The sequence below is a fragment of the Salmo trutta genome, chromosome 17, assembly GCF_901001165.1.
Source record: "Salmo trutta chromosome 17, fSalTru1.1, whole genome shotgun sequence".
In the NCBI taxonomy this organism is placed as follows: domain Eukaryota; kingdom Metazoa; phylum Chordata; class Actinopteri; order Salmoniformes; family Salmonidae; genus Salmo; species Salmo trutta.
Genome location: NC_042973.1, coordinates 56,366,020 through 56,383,648, shown reverse-complemented (window position 1 = coordinate 56,383,648; position 17,629 = coordinate 56,366,020).

Sequence of the window (17,629 nt, the reverse complement as noted above, 5' to 3'; positions counted from 1 at the left end):
CATACTGACTAACGAGGTGACACCAATCAGTGCGTCCTACGTGCTAACGGGCTAGACGTGCTAACGAGCTATACAATGCTAACGAGCTAGACGTGCTAACGGGCTACACGTGCTAACGGGCTACACGTGCTAACGGGCTAGACGTGCTAACGAGCTAGACGTGCTAACGGGCTAGACGGGCTAACGGGCTAGACGGGCTAACGAGCTAGACGTGCTAACGAGCTAGACGTGCTAATGAGCTAGACGTGCTAACGAGCTAGACGTGCTAAAGTCCAACCTCAAAACATAAATGGAAAAACCAAAGCCTTTAACACCTTCCCCCTTAAGACAACAAATATATCCTACATTTCTTTAGGACAAGTTTGCTCACCACCAACAGAAAACAACTTAATTTCCCAATATAATGAACTACAATGCTTCACCTTCACCAATATAAACATGGTGTCTACTGGCTGTCAACAATTAAAAACAAGAAGAAAAAAACACGTATTTCTAAATAATAATATACAATAGGATTATTTGTTTCTCCTTTTTCTTCTATAGAATCCTAAATCCCACTAGCTTCTAGAACTCTCGTCTTCCTAAATCCCACTAGCTTCTAGAACTCTCGTCTTCCTAAAACTCACTAGATTCTAGAACTCTCCTCTTTCTAAATCCCACTAGCTTCTAGAACTCTCGTCTCCTTGGAACGAGCCCAAACAAAACTCATCTCCAATACGGAAAAACATGCAGTCAAAATAAATAAAGATCCATGGCAACGCACTGGCTAAACGAAAAACACAAATCTTATATCCATTTGGGGGGAAACCAGGTTGAATCTGCTCTACAAACTAACACAACAAAACAAAAAACACTTGGAAATGGAGATATATTTTACCTCACTGGTTGGAGGACAACCTGCAGAAGACAGTCAGCTACATTTTGGAGTGATGCATTTAAATTTAGGGGTCACTAAACAAAGGAACACAACACTTATTTGTCATAACTCATCGATATCATATTGAAATCAATTGTGCCGAGAGGAGGGAGATGAGGTTGCGCGTCCTGTTAAAACTAAAAGCTCAAAAACCACATGGAATCTGGGAATAATGTGTACATCACTGGTTAGAGGACAACTGGTAGAAAACAGCCAGATACATTTTGATTCAAGTGCGTAACCAACATGGTAAGTGTAACACAACTCTTTTTTTGTTTGTCACTTTTTGTTAAATCTCATAAATAGTACTCATCCATTTCAGAGCCTGGATTTTTCCCCTGAGGCTAATATCCATATCATGTTGAAATCAATAGAACAGGGGACAAACGTTTAGGGTTCTACATTGTGACATCATTAAAATACTCCTTCTACAATGTTAAACATTCTACATTATGACATTATATCATTGATATCATGAAACAACTCCATGTATTTTCTGATGTTTGATCAGATGTCTTTTATCGGAGAATCTCTTGTCACACTGATCACAGCTATAAGATTTCTCTCCTGTGTGTGTTCTCTGGTGTGATACCAGATGGCCAGATTGACCAAAACACTTCCCACATTGATCACAGCTATAAGGTTTCTCTCCTGTGTGTGTTCTCTGGTGTAGAGTCAGAGAGCCAGATGCAGCAAAACTCTTCCCACATTGACCACAGCTATAAGATTTCTCTCCTGTGTGTATTCTCTGGTGTAGTGTCAGCTGTCCAGATCGACAAAAACGCTTCCCACATTGATCACAGCTACAAGGTTTCTCTCCTGTGTGGATTTTCTGATGAATTTTAATGCCTGCTGAGGAGGTGAATCTCTCCCCACAGTCAGAGCAGCAGTGAGTTCTCTTCCCTGTGGATGTCTGCAGGTGTTTCTTGAGGTGTTTTGATCTGGAGAGACTCTTCTCTGCCTCCTCAGCATCATGAGGTTGTTGAGGCTCCCCAGAGGATCCACGATAGTCACGTCTCTCTCCTGTGTGAACAACAAAGTCAGACAGATGATTAAAGGCCCACAACAGTAGAATTCCACTGTAAAAGGTGATGCCAACAGCGTAGCCATGATGTTGTTGTACAACAATTGACGTCTGTAATGTCATGTTAAAATTGTTGGACAAATGTCTTAAAATGAGCAAGAATAGTCATATTTTGTCTTGTTTTCACATTAGTAGTGAAATCAATGATTGTAGGCTAGAAATAAGTTAAAGTTGCTGAAATCCTAAGCAGTGTGCCAGACGACGTCTGGTCTCCAATATAGGCCCCTTTCTGTGTTTAATAAAATTGCGGCATGAGGGCGATGCAGAAGCAATTTGATTGCAGAAACTTCTCCCCACTAATGAGGAAACCGCTTGTTATGGATGTAGTATATCTGGTAATGAGGAAACCACTAGTTATGGATGTAGTATATCTGCTAATGAGGAAACCACTAGTTATGGATGTAGTATATCTGCTAATGTGGAAACCACTAGTTATGGATGTAGTATATCTGGTAATGAGGAAACCACTAGTTATGGATGTAGTATATCTGGTAATGAGGAAACCACTAGTTATGGATGTAGTATATCTGGTAATGAGGAAACCACTAGTTATGGATGTAGTATATCTGGTAATGAGGAAACCACTAGTTATGGATGTAGTATATCTGGTAATGAGGAAACCACTAGTTATGAATGTAGTATATCTGGTAATGAGGAAACCACTAGTTATGGATGTAGTTGTCACGTCCTGACCCTTGTAAGATGTCATTTTCTATAGTAGTGTGGGCAGAGCGTGACAGGGGGAGTTTTGGGGTGGTTTTCTATGTCTATGTTTAAGTTCTAGTTTTTCTATTTCTATGTTGTTGTTTTTGGGGTTGATCTCCAATTGGAGGCAGCTGGTCCTCGTTACCTCTAATTGGAGATCATATTTAAGTTGGGGCTTTTTCTAGTGTGTTTGTGGGTAGTTGTTTTCCGTTTTGTATGGGTTACCTGACGGAACTGTTGGTGGTCGTTTTGTTAAGTGTTTCCTTAATAAAGTAAATATGAGCACTCTACACGCTGCGCCTTGGTCCCCTTTAGACGACCCCTGTTACAGTAGTATATCTGCTTGGAGCAAAAATGGTGAGAGAAGATTTTAGTTTTTCACAATATATTCTGAATATTACAGCGCACTTTTAGGACAAGATCAGGAGTGCTACTCAAGGAAACTCACATTAAGTTCTGTGTCTATTCACTAATTCACCACCATGGGGGAAAACTCTGGGGAGTTCTCATAGGCTGACAGTAAAAATAGCCTCCATTTACAGGTTGCATATGAGTGTATTTCACATTACTTTGGATTATAAATGTAGGGCTCGTTTGAATCTCCTGCTTAATATGTTTGTGTTATTGTCGCAAATCAACTGCTTTACACTTAAAAAACACTTCAACCAGTAAAATGCTCTTTAGCTAGCTTTGCCATCAGCCTGAAACTGAGGGTTTGTACATTTGCATCTAGAGCGGAACGCCTCACCAATATCCAATGGTAGAGCGTGGCGCAAAATTCAAAAACCTTAAAAATGTTTTAACTTCAATTTCTCAAACATATGACTATTTTACACCATTTGAAAGATAAGACTCTTAGTATTTCTGTGTCCAAACAGACTAACGAGACCCCACTGTAAATCAATCAGACAGTAACACATTATAAACATCAATTTGTTAGGGATGTTGGATCCAACGTGGAGCACAGCATAACTGTCTTTACCAGAGTAATGAATGAAGAAGCACTTTGGTTGTTGTTGCATGTCGTGATGTTTGTCATGTGACTGTCATTCAGAAAATGATTTCCTGGATCAGCTGATGATAGTTGAACATGTGACTGTAACTAAACAGCTACAGTATTAAGTATTATGTGTAATTATTGAAGAACTGCGTTAATGACAGTATCCATTTGGGTGTTGTCAATAAAGTTAAGGTGACTCTCGGTTAGAACCATTGGATTTAGCAAACTGAAATGATTTAGGATTTCTGTGCCCATGAAAACTGTACAACATACCATTAAATCCACGCCTCGCTGGAAGACCCGCCTTCCACAGATGATGCGCGTGAGGCTTGGATTTATTCCTTAAATTTAATACCGCTCTTCACCGACCCAGGAAGGGGTGGGGGCAAACAGGTGTTGTACCTCGTTTCCCTCCTTCAGGGAACAGTAATTATAGTCATAAAGTTACACTCCCTTTCAGTCGGTCAACTTCGGTACAACATACTATGGGACAATACAATCATTCCCCATGCCGACCCAAACGGATACTAAATTAAACGGCCCCTGGCAGACCACCCAGACCTGACCCCGCAAGATGCTTCAGTTTTGTCAATTTATTAATTGTCTTTTGTTTGAAACACTCCTGTCAATGTTGAGTAAGGACGCACACCTGGTTACACATATAGAAGTAGGACTAGTCTACCTAATTACACATATAGAAGTAGGACTAGTCTACCTGGTTACCCATATAGAAGTAGGACTAGTCTACCTGGTTACACATATAGAAGTAGGACTAGTCTACCTGGTTACACATATAGAAGTAGGACTAGTCTACCTGGTTACACATATAGAAGTAGGACTAGTCTACCTGGTTACACATATAGAAGTAGGACTAGTCTACCTGGTTACACATATAGAAGTAGGACTAGTCTACCTGGTTACACATATAGAAGTAGGACTAGTCTACCTGGTTACACATATAGAAGTAGGACTAGTCTACCTGGTTACACATATAGAAGTAGGACTAGTCTACCTGGTTACACATATAGAAGTAGGACTAGTCTACCTGGTTACACATATAGAAGTAGGACTAGTCTACCTGATTACACATATAGAAGTAGGACTAGTCTACCTGGCCTGTGTGTAAATGTAGGCCTATAAATGTGCCCATTTGTGGATGTCTGATAGTATTTCTGATTGTCTTAATGCACCACCACTAATGAGTTGGAGCTTCTCAAAGTAATTTTTTCTTCATTTTCAAACAACACGTAAACAAAGTCTAATCAAAATCAAGCTTTGCACAAACAGCTGTGTCCACGATAGTCACAAAATTTAGTAAAAAAAAAATCAACTAAAAAAATCACACATTAGTTCAACAACTGCAGAGTTTGTGCCCTTGTTTTATAAGATAGTACTCACTGTATTTACTGGTGTTAATCAGATCAATGTCCCTGTTTTATTAGATAGTACTCACTGTATTTACTGGTGTTAATCAGATCAATGTCCCTGTTTTATTAGATAGTACTCACTGTATTTACTGGGGTTAATCAGATCAATGTCCCTGTTTTATTAGATAGTACTCACTGTATTTACTGGTGTTAATCAGATCAATGTTCCTGTTTTATTAGATAGTACTCACTGTATTTACTGGTGTTAACCAGATCAATGTCCATGTTTTATTAGATAGTACTCACTGTATTTACTGGTGTTAATCAGATCAATGTCCCTGTTTTATAAGATAGTGCTCACTGTATTTACTGGTGTTAATCAGATCAATGTCCCTGTTTTATAAGATAGTACTCACTGTATTTACTGGTGTTAATCAGATCAATGTCCCTGTTTTATTAGATAGTACTCACTGTATTTACTGGTGTTAATCAGATCAATGTCCCTGTTTTATTAGATAGTACTCACTGTATTTACTGGTGTTAATCAGATCAATGTCCCTGTTTTATAAGATAGTACTCACTGTATTTACTGGTGTTAATCAGATCAATGTCCCTGTTTTATAAGATAGTACTCACTGTATTTACTGGTGTTAATCAGATCAATGTCCCTGTTTTATTAGATAGTACTCACTGTATTTACTGGTGTTAATCAGATCAATGTCCCTGTTTTATTAGATAGTACTCACTGTATTTACTGGTGTTAATCAGATCAATGTCCCTGTTTTATTAGATAGTACTCACTGTATTTACTGGTGTTAATCAGTTCTCCAGTCTTCTCTTCTTCGTCCTCCTCTAATGTGACAGTAATCTCCCCCTCTTCATCCTTCATTCCAAAAACGTCTTCATCTTCTTTCACTTCATCCTCCACTCCAAAAACTGCGTCTTCCTCTTCTTTCACTGTAACGTCTTTCTCTTCTTCTTTCACGGTAACAGCCTCACCCTCTACTTCTTGTTTTACTGTAACATCCTCCTCCTCTTTCACTCTGAACGCATATTCTTCTTTCACTGTAACAGCCTCACCCTCTACTTCTTGTTTTACTGTAACATCCTCCTCTTCCTTCTCCTCTTTCACGACAATGTTCAGCCCCAGAGCCTCTTTCTCCGTCCAACAGACCTCTTCTTTAGCAGGAGGAGAGTAGCTTAGTGAACTCATGGTCGGGGATGTTAGCTAGCTAGACTAGTGCTAACTTAACCAGCCAGATAGTTGACTTACAACGTAAATATTAAATTAAATGGGGTAGCTAGTTGTTTCCACATAAGTATGTTGAAATCACAGTTGCAATTAAACCTGGAAATCGTATAAAGAACTTGAATGGTGCGACTTTGTCGGCTAGCGAGCTACCGAGGTGGCTGCAGTTGTTGAAGAAGCGTTCCGTCCACTAGATTATACGTCACACTAGAAACATCGCCTGAAAGACACATATCGCCATCTGCTGTATGGAGGGAGGAAACGCAGTTGAGGAGGGACAACTATTTTTATTCTTCATTGAATTATAATATTATAAAGCAGTTTATGGAAACGTTTTTTTCCTCTCTATTAAATAAGAATATTATATCAACACGTACAAAGAGCAACAAGTGTTGTTTGATTAGTTCAGATTTTTTTATGAGAATTTAAAACAAACTCTACATCTACTCCACATCTGTATTTCTGATTCAGTCAAATAATTAGATATCAAAATAAGCACCTAGTTATTGATACCCTTGATAAAGATGAGCAAAAATTACTGTATAAAATAAATAAACTTTACCCACAACCAGGATATTTTAGCCGAAAATCATTTCACATTCAAATGTGTCATTTTAAATGGCTCAATTCAATCCAGCTGGGCCTTTTTAACACAGACAGTTGTTCCTGCTGTAGATGTTATGCCTTTGTACAGATCTAGGATCAGTTCTCCTCCACAATGCATATACAGTACCGGTCAATTGTTTGGACACACCTCCAAATTCAATGTTTTTTCTTTATTTTAACTATTGTCTACATTGTAGAATAATAGTGGAGACATCAAAACTATGAAATAACTCATATGGAATCATGTAGTAACCAAAAAAAAGTGTTAAACAAATCAAAATATATTCTATATTTTATATTCTCCAAGTTTATCATTTTAAAAGGCTAATTGATCATTAGAAAACCCTTTTGCAGTTATGTTAGCACAGCTGAAAACTGTTGTTCTGATTAATGAAGCAATAAAACTGGCCTTCTTTAGACTAGTTGAGCATCTGGAGCATCAGCATTTGTGAGTTCGATTACAGGCTCAAAATGGCCAGAAACAAATCATTTTCTTCTGAAAATTGTTAGTCTATTCTATTTCTGAGAAATGAAGGCTATTCCATGCGAAATATTGCCAAGAAACTGAAGATCTCGTACAATGCTGTGTACTACTCCCTACACAGAACAGCGCAAACTGGCCTAACCAGAATGTAAGGAGGCCCCAGTGCACAACTGAGCAAGAGGACAAGTACATTAGTGTCTAATTTGAGAAACAGACGCCTCACAAGTTTTCAACTAGGTGCTTAAGCAAATTGTACCCACAAAACATCAGTCTAAACGTCAACAGTGACGAGGCGACTCCGGGATGTTGGCCTTCTAGGCAGAGTTGCAAAGAAAAATCCATATCTCAGACCGTTTAAAAAAAGGAAAAGATTAAGATGGGCAAACTAACACAGACATTGGGCAGAGGAAGATTGGAAAAAAGTGTTATGGACAGACGAATCTAAGTTTGAGGTGTTCGGATCACAAACAAGAACATTCGTGAGACGCAGAAAAAATGAAAAGATGCTGGAGGAGTGCTTGACGCCTTCTGTCAAGCATGGTGGAGGCAATGTGATGGTCTGGGGGTGCTTTGGTGGTGGTAAAGTGGAAGATTTATACAGGGTAAAAGGGATCTTGAAGAAGGAAGGCTATCACTCCATTTTGCAAAGCCATGCCATACCCTGTGGACGGCGCTTAATTGGAGCCAACTTCCTCCTACACCAGGACAATGACCCAAAGCACAGCTCCATTTAGGGAAGAAGCATTCAGCTGGTATTCTGTCTATAATGGAGTGGTCAGCACAGTCACCGGATCTCAACCCTATTGAGCTGTTGTGGGGGCAGCTTGACCGTATGATACGTAAGAAGTGCCCATCAATCCAATCCAATTTGTGGGAGGTGCTTCAGGAAGCATGGGGTGAAATCTCTTCAGATTACCTCAACAAATTGACAACTAGAATGCCAAAGATCTGCAAGGCTGTAATTGCTGCAAATGGAGGATTCAAAGTTTGAAGGACACAATTATTATTCCAATTAAAAATCATTATTTAAAACCTTGTCAAAGTCTTGACTATGTTTCCTATTCATTATGCAACTCATTTCATGAATGTTTTCATGGAAAACAAGGACATTTCTAATTGACCCCAAACTTTTGAACGGCAATGTAGGTTCAACAGGTTTGAGCACCGAGGCGCTGGAAGATGGCGGCGAGTGTTGACGAGATTTCAGCTTGCTCCGAGTAACCTTAACTTTTATCCCACTCAAACTTACTTAAATGTAATGGAACTTGGCTTATAGTAAACACAATAGAGAACAACACTTAGTTGACCGATAATTTGATTCAAAACTTTGAGAAATGGAAGGAAAAAATGTGCGAAAGAGCAAAGGGAGGAGAAAGCAGTTGCTAGCTGAGCACTCATACACTGGAGAAAAACCGCCACCTGACTCCTCAGGAGAAGAAATGGAGGATTCTGGACATTCGGTTGATTCTGAAAATGCAGTCAATAGTCCTGCACCCAAAAAGACATATAAAGAATTGTCTTTGCGCGAACTACAGATCAACATAATCGATGCTGTAAACGAAAGAGCCGACGGTCTGGAGAAAATGATACGCGAAAACACATCAAAAATAGTTGACCTCGAGACCTCTCTGAATCATGCATACAAGAGTATCGAAGAGCTTAAACTTGCAAACACTGCTACGTCTGAGAAATGCACTGCTCAGGAGAAGACCATCGCAGACATGCAAGAGCGCTTATCGGAAGCAGAGCGATACCGGAGAAGGTGGGGGCTACGGCTTTACGGTGTCCCCGAGGACCAGGATGAGAATGTGAAGCGCTTCGTAAGAGACGTCTGTAACCGTGTGGCACCGGACTTCCCCGATGGATATATGGATATGGCCGTGGATGTCGCTCATCGTATTGGGAAGAAACAAGATGCCCTCGTCAGCCGCTCGATCATCATCCAGTTTGCTTTTTGCACAGCGAGAGATGCAGTTTGGAAGAAAGCAAAGGAAAGCGCCTTTCTGAAAGAGAGAGAACTTAGATTCGGGGAGGACTTGACTGCAGCAGACAAGGCAGCAAAGGCAAAATTGTGGCCTCTCGTACAACAGGCCCGAAATCAAGGAAACGGTGGATACTACAGGGGAATCAGAGCCTTTTTCGCCAACGGTAAAGAAATACGACCGGGGTGATTTGATTTGTCGGTAGGTTTACAAGGTAGTTCCTTCCCCACTGCAAACTGAACGTTCTACTTTTGAAATATGGTGTTACTGTTTTACAGGTTAAGACTTCTGTTAATACATATATGAAGCAACTTTTTATAGAGAGGGTAAAGTTGAGATTGCATAGGATTTTTCTTTCTATTCTATAAATATGGACTTGAAGTTTATGTCAATCAATGCCAGGGGGATACGTAACCTGTTGAAGAGAAAAGCTTATTTTTTGTTTGGTAAGGACTGCAACGCAGATCTTGTATTTGTTCAAGAAACACATTCATGCAAAGACGACTATAATTATTGGAAAAATCAGTGGGGCAGTGACATTTTTTGGGCCCACGGAACAAATCATTCAGCTGGGGTTGCAATTTTAGCACACAATTTCAAAGGGAAATTTTTGTTTACTCAAATGGACTCCAATGGACATTGGCTAGTAGCGGTCATCAACCACATGGACAGATTATTTGTGTTGTGTAATGTATATGGATACTGTTCTAGTCCTCCAAATAACTTACTTCTAGAGGAAATTGAAGAAATTCTTAAAAGTCTTCTGAGAAAATATCCATCCAGTCAGATTATAGTTGGTGGCGATTTTAATATGGTTTATTCTAATGAGACTGATAGATTGCCTCATAGGCCTAACATTGGTGTGAACAAGTTGGTGAATTTCTGCCAAAGCCTGGACTTAATTGACATATGGAGAGTAAAAAACCCTGGAGAGATACAATACACATGGAGTAATAGAGATCGTTCTTTACAATCAATAATTGATTTGTGGGTGGTAACCTCTAGTCTTGAGCCCAACACTGTAGAGGTAAAAATACTGCCTGCAGTCCTGACGGATCATAAAGTCATATGGTTGACTGTAAGAATGTGCAGTAATGATGGTAAGAAATACTCTGGTGGTTATTGGAAATTAATTAACTCATTGTTATTGCATGATGATTTAAAAAATGTGATTAATTAAGAATCTAATTTCTGTTTACTGGAGTTTAGCTACATCTAATGCAGAATATGGGAAATATTGGGAACTGCTGAAATTTAAAATCCGCTCAGCCTGTATTAGTTATGGAAAACGGCTTGCTTTAACAAGGAGATGTGAGGTAGCTGAACTCTCTAAGACAATTGCCGATATCACAGAGATTGAGCATCTTGATCTTAATGAGAAAGCTAAATTGAACGATTTACAGAATCAACTAGATTCATTGTATGAGGAAAAGGCTAGAGGAGCTTTCATAAGATCTAGAAAACAATGGCTTGAAAAAGGTGAAAAGAACAGTAGATAGTTTTTTAATTTGGAGAAGAGGAGAAGGGAACTCAACACACTTCGGAAACTTAAGATTAATGGGGTTACCACTGAGGATAGAGAGTTGTTATCAGAATTTACCACAACATTTTATGAGAATCTTTACTCCTTAGATAACAATTTGAGTGACTCTAAGGGTCTCCTTGAATCTATAGAGAATGTTAACCTCCCCGGAGGTATGTGGGACGATTTCGTCCCACCTACGTAACAGCTACTGAAATTCCAGTGGCGCGATTTTTGAATCGTTAGAAATACTATTACTTCAATTTCTCAAACATATGACTATTTTACAGCTATTTAAAGACAAGAATCTCGTTAATCTAACCCCACTGTCCGATTTCAAAAAGGCTTTACAACGAAAGCAAAACATTAGATTATGTCAGCAGAGTGCCCAGCCAGAAAAAATCAGACAGCCATTTTTCAAGCTAGCATATAATGTCACACAAACCCAAACCACAGCTAAATGCAGCACTAACCTTTGATGATCTTCATCAGATGACACACCTAGGACATTGTGTTATACAATACATGCATGTCTGTTCAATCAAGTTCATATTTATATCAAAAAACAGCTTTTTGCATTAGCATGTGACGTTCAGAAAACGCATAACCCCCGGCAAACTTCCGTTGAATTTACTAACAGTTTGCTAAATTACTCACGATAAACGTTCACAAAAAGCATAACAATTATTTTAAGAATTATAGATACATTACTCCTCTATGCACTCGATATGTCCGATTTTAAAATAGCTTTTCGGATGAAGCACATTTTGCAATAATCTAAGTACATAGCCCGGCATTACAGGGCTAGCTATTTAGATACCCACCCAGGTCAGCATCCACCAAAATCACATTTCCTATAAGAAAAATGTTCTTACCTTGCTTGTTCTTCATCAGAATACACTGCCAGGACTTCTACTTCAATAACAAATGTTGGTTTGGTCCCAAATAATCCATCGTTATATCCAAACAGCGACGTTTTGTTCGTGAGTTCTAGAATGCTTCTTCACGGTCTCGCGCATGGCGCATTGGCGTGTCAAAAATGTCTAAATATTCCATTACCGTACTTCGAAGCATGTCAACCGCTGTTTAAAACCAATTTTTATGCCATTTATGTCGTAGAGAAGTGATAATATTCCGACCGGGAGTATGCATTGAGCCTAAACAGCCGAATAAAATTTCTCCTCGGGAGCGACTCATGTACGCGCATCATTCAAAGGTCCTCTGAGCATCCACTTACAAAAGGCGATAATCTGTTTCAACCTGAGGCTCCCTCGTAAACCTTCAGTTATTTCGCGGGCTCTGAGAGCCTATTGGAGCCCTGGGAATTGTCACGTTACAGCTAAGATCCTTACTTTTCAATAAAAAGATGCAAGACGCACGACTCCTTGTCAGACAGGGTACTTCCTGCTTGAAACCTTGTCAGGTTTTTGCCTGCCATAGGAGTTCTGTTATACTCACAGACACCATTCAAACAGTTTTAGAAAATTCAGAGTGTTTTCTATCCAAACCTGAACAATAATATGCATATTCTAGCTTCTGAGTTGGTGTAGGAGGCAGTTAAAAATGGGAACATATTTTTTCCAAAATTCTCAATACTGCCCCCTACCCCAAACAGGTTAATTGGGTTAGTGAAGAACTCAATCAGTCTTGTTGCCAAGATGTATCCATTATGGACATCCAGTACGGGGTTGCTCAGTTAAAAAATAACAAATCTCCAGGTTGTGATGGATTAACCTCTGAATTTTACAAAACCTTCTCTGAAGAAATAGCACCTTTTTTTTACTTGAAACATTTTTAAAACATGTTGGGGATACCCCTTCCCGTTCGGATCCCGTTAACGGGATTGCTTGACAAGATACAACGCGCGAAATTCAAAACAGAATAAATCGAATAATTTACATTTCTCAAACAATCAACTATCTTACACCCTTTGAAATATAAACATCTCCTTAATCTAACCACGTTGTCCGATTTCAAAAAGGCTTTACTGCGAAAGCATAAAGTTAGATTATGTTAGGACAGTACATTGACAAAACATTACACACAGCTATTTTCAATGCAAAGACAGGCGTCACCAAAAGCAGAAAACCAGCTAAAATGATGCACTAACCTTTGACAATCTTCATCAGATGACACTCCTAGGACATTATGTTAGACAATACATGCATTTTTTGTTCTATCAAGTTCATATTTATATCCAAAAACAGCATTTTACAGTGGCGGTGAAATTCAGAAAATATTTTCCCTCAAATGCTGCCGGTGAATCAGCGCTACAATTTACAAAATTACTATTCGAAAACATTGGTAAATTATAATATTGTCATTCAAAGAATTATAGATTAACATCTCGTGAATGCAACCGCATTGCCAGATTTCAAAATAACTTTACTGGGAAATCACACTTTGCAATAAACGAGGTGCTATGCTCAGAAAAATAGGCTAGGCGATACAGGTTAGCGCCATCTTGGAACCATCTAAAATCAAATATACTATTGTAAATATTCACTTACCTTTGTATATCTTCATCAGAAGGCACTTCCAGGAATTCCAGGTCCACAACAAATGTAGTTTTGTTTGAAAAAGTTAATAATTGATGTCCCAATAGCTCCTTCTTGTTAGCGCGTTCTGTAGGCTACTCAAAATGTACCGAAGGGCGCGGGACTTGTCGCCACGAAAGAGCAAAAAATATATATATTTACGTTCGTTCAAACATGTCAAACGTTGTACAGCATAAGTCTTTAGAGTCTTTTTCAATCAGAACTTCAATAATATTCAAGGCGGACGATTGCATTGTCTTATAAAATGTTTCGGAATGAAAGGGTCCCCACACGCATGTGCGTCATAGTAGACATGGCCATCCGCCTGTGACCTAGTTTACAGCCTTCTCGTTCGGTCAGCTTTTACAGGAGAAGACTCAAACCACTTTGTAAAGACTGTTGACATCTAGTGGAAGCCTTAAGAAGTGCTAAATGAATCCTTACTCATGGTGTGTTTCATTGGCAAAGTGTTGAAGGTGATTCCACAAATCAGTTTTCCACTTCCTGCATGGAATCTTCTCAGGTTTTGGCCTGCCATATGAGTTCTGTTATACTCACAGACACCATTCAAACAGTTTTAGAAACTTTAGAGTGCATATTCTAGTTACTGGGCAGGAGTGGTAACCAGATTAAATCTGGTATGTTTTTTATCCAGCCGTGCAAATACTGCCCCCATCCCCAACAGGTGTTAAGGAGGCTATAAAGAAGGGAGAACTACCTGCCTCTCTGAAGCAAGGGGTTATTACTCTTATACCTAAACCACACAAGGATCTCTTAAATATTGATAATTGGCGTCCAATCACACTCCTAAATAACGACTACAAAATTATAGCCTTAATCTTTGCAAAAAGGTTAAAGTCTTGCTTAAATGATCTGATTGATGAATGTCAATCAGGGTTTATGAAAGGGCACCATATATCTTATAATCTGAGGCTGGTGTTAGTCTTGGTTGAGTATTGTGATCTATTAGATGACTTCCCTGTTATCCTATTTTGGGATTTTCAGAAAGCATTTGATACAGTAAGTCACAATTTTATCTTTGATTGTCTTAAGCATTTGAAATTTGGTTGTTTTTTTGTTGATGCTATTAGAACTCTGTATAATGGTGGCAATAGCTGTATCAAACTCTGTCATGGAACATCCTCAAGGTTTAACATTTACAAAGGAATACGACAAGGTTGTCCAATTTCACCTTTTTTTATTTTTGTTAGTATCTCAAATGTTATGCTCATTAGTTCATAAAAGTCCATTTGAAGGCATTACATTCCAGGCCAGAGAGATCAAGATATCCCAACTGGCAGATGACACCTCACCTTTTTTGAAAAATGTGTCTCAAGCTAGATTAGCATTGGATATCATGAATCAGTTCTCCAAAATCTCAGGTTTGGCATTAAATCTTTCCAAATGTGAGATGTTTGTTTTGAAAGGAGCTGTCAATCCAGCAGATTGTAACATCTCTGAAAAAGATACTGTAACCTACCTTGGTGTAAAGATCACCAAAACCTTAAGGCTGTGAATGATCTTAATTTGAACCCGGTAACTGAATCTGTCAAAAAAAAATTAGCCTCATGGTTAGGGAGGGATTTAAGTCTTCAAGGAAGGGTGTTTTTATCCAAAGCTGAGGGGCTATCTCGTGCATCCTATCTTTTTTCATCTATTGACATTCCCAAATCCACTTGCTGTACCTTAGATAGGCTTATGTACAACTTCATATGGAAAAACAAGCCACATAAGATAAAAAGAGATGTTATCAACAACAGGGTTTATGATGGCGGTCTAAATGTCTTAGATTTCACTCTCTTCAATCAGATATCAAAGGTCAACTGGATTAAAAGGTACATTAAAAATCCTCATAGCTTCTGGAATATTATACCTCATTTTGTTTTTCAGAAGTTCGGCGGGCTTAATTTTTTACTACAATGTCCATATATTGTGGGTAAAATTCCTGTGAAACTGGCGGTTTTTCACAAGCAGGCTTTAATGTGCTGGGCTTTGTTGTATAAACACAACTTTTCACCTCATAAATGTTTTATATGGAATAATGGGTCAATATTACATAGAAATAAGATGTTATTTAACCATAAATGGTTCTCGAAAAACATTGTTTTTGTCAGCCAATTGGTTAATAACAGTGGGAATCTATTTACAAGGAGAGAATTTATGGAAATATACAACTTTGAGGTTTCAAGCAAGGAATATGACACTGTTATTAAAGCTATACCTAGTGGGATAAAAACTTTACTTCAGAATAATGCATATTTTGGAATATCTCCGATTGTAAGCGATATTCAGGTGAATGGCATTGGTCTACTAGATACAAAATTCAACAATCGTTTAAAAAGGGATATTTTCTACAGGAAGTCTATTCCCTCTGCGATATTTTGTTGGGCTTCATCATTTGATGTAAACTGGCGCCGTGCTTGGCTCACTCCACACAGATTTATGGTGACCAATAAAGTAAAGGAGATCTCCTTTAAGATAATCCATAGATGCTATCCGTGTAATAGCTTGATTTCTAAATATATATTTGACGTTACCAGTGAATGCAGTTTTTGTGAACTAGAAACTGAATCTATTGAACACTTATTCTGTAATTGTTTATATAGTGAAGTGTTCTGGACTGATGTAAAACTATATCTTAGCCGCAAATTGCATACAACCATTGATATTACTAAGTTTGACATATTATTTTACTACACTGATTCCACAATTGGACGTGAGTATGTCATAAATCTCTTTATTTTATTAGGAAAATCTTTCATCCATAAATCAAAATTTATGAAGAAAAAGCCCCTTTTCTTAATTTTTTAATCTGATTTGGAACAGTACGTAGAATGTATTCGATATATGTCTGTATTTGATTTGATATAATAGTTTTTTTTATTTTTCTCTAATTTCTTTGGATTCCCTCTGGCTGTTATGTTATGTTATGTTATGTTTATGTTTTGCATGTTACTGTTATTTACAACAAGTTAAATAAAGATTTGTGCAAAAAAAAAAAAAAAAAAAAGAAGTGTTCCGTCCACTACATTATACGTCACGCTGAAAGCATCGCCTGAAAGACGCACATCTCCGTCTGTTGACTGGAGGGAAACGCAGATAAATGTTGATTTTATTTCCAGACAAAAAGTGCATTTTTACATTTATTTCATTAAATAATAATATAATAGTCAGACAACTGCAGATTTGTAATAAGTAATAATAACCTTCTTCCACATTCTACCAACCCAACAGATGTTTCTACTACAGTGAATATTAACCAATGAGGTGGGTCTTTCCACATTCTACCAACACAACAGATGTTTCTACTACAGTGAATATTAACCAATGAGGTGGGTCTTTCCACATTCTACCAACCCAACAGATGGTAATACTACAGTGAATATTAACCAATGAGGTGGGTCTTTCCACATTCTACCAACACAACAGATGTTTCTACTACAGTGAATATTAACCAATGAGGTGGGTCTTTACACATTCTACCAACACAACAGATGTTTCCACTACAGTGAATATTAACCAATGAGGTGGGTCTTTCCACATTCTACCAACCCAACAGATGTTTCTACTACAGTGAATATTAACCAATGAGGTGGGTCTTTCCACATTCTACCAACCCAACAGATGTTTCTACTACAGTGAATATTAACCAATGAGGTGGGTCTTTCCACATTCTACCAACCCAACAGATGGTAATACTACAGTGAATATTAACCAATGAGGTGGGTCTTTCCACATTCTACCAACACAACAGATGTTTCTACTACAGTGAATATTAACCAATGAGGTGGGTCTTTCCACATTCTACCAACCCAACAGATGTTAATACTACAGTGAATATTAACCAATGAGGTGGGTCTTTCCACATTCTACCAACACAACAGATGTTTCTACTACAGTGAATATTAACCAATGAGGTGGGTCTTTACACATTCTACCAACACAACAGATGTTTCTACTACAGTGAATATTAACCAATGAGGTGGGTCTTTCCACATTCTACCAACCCAACAGATGTTTCTACTACAGTGAATATTAACCAATGAGGTGGGTCTTTCCACATTCTACCAACCCAACAGATGTTTCTACTACAGTGAATATTAACCAATGAGGTGGGTCTTTCCACATTCTACCAACACAACAGATGTTTCTACTACAGTGAATATTAACCAATGAG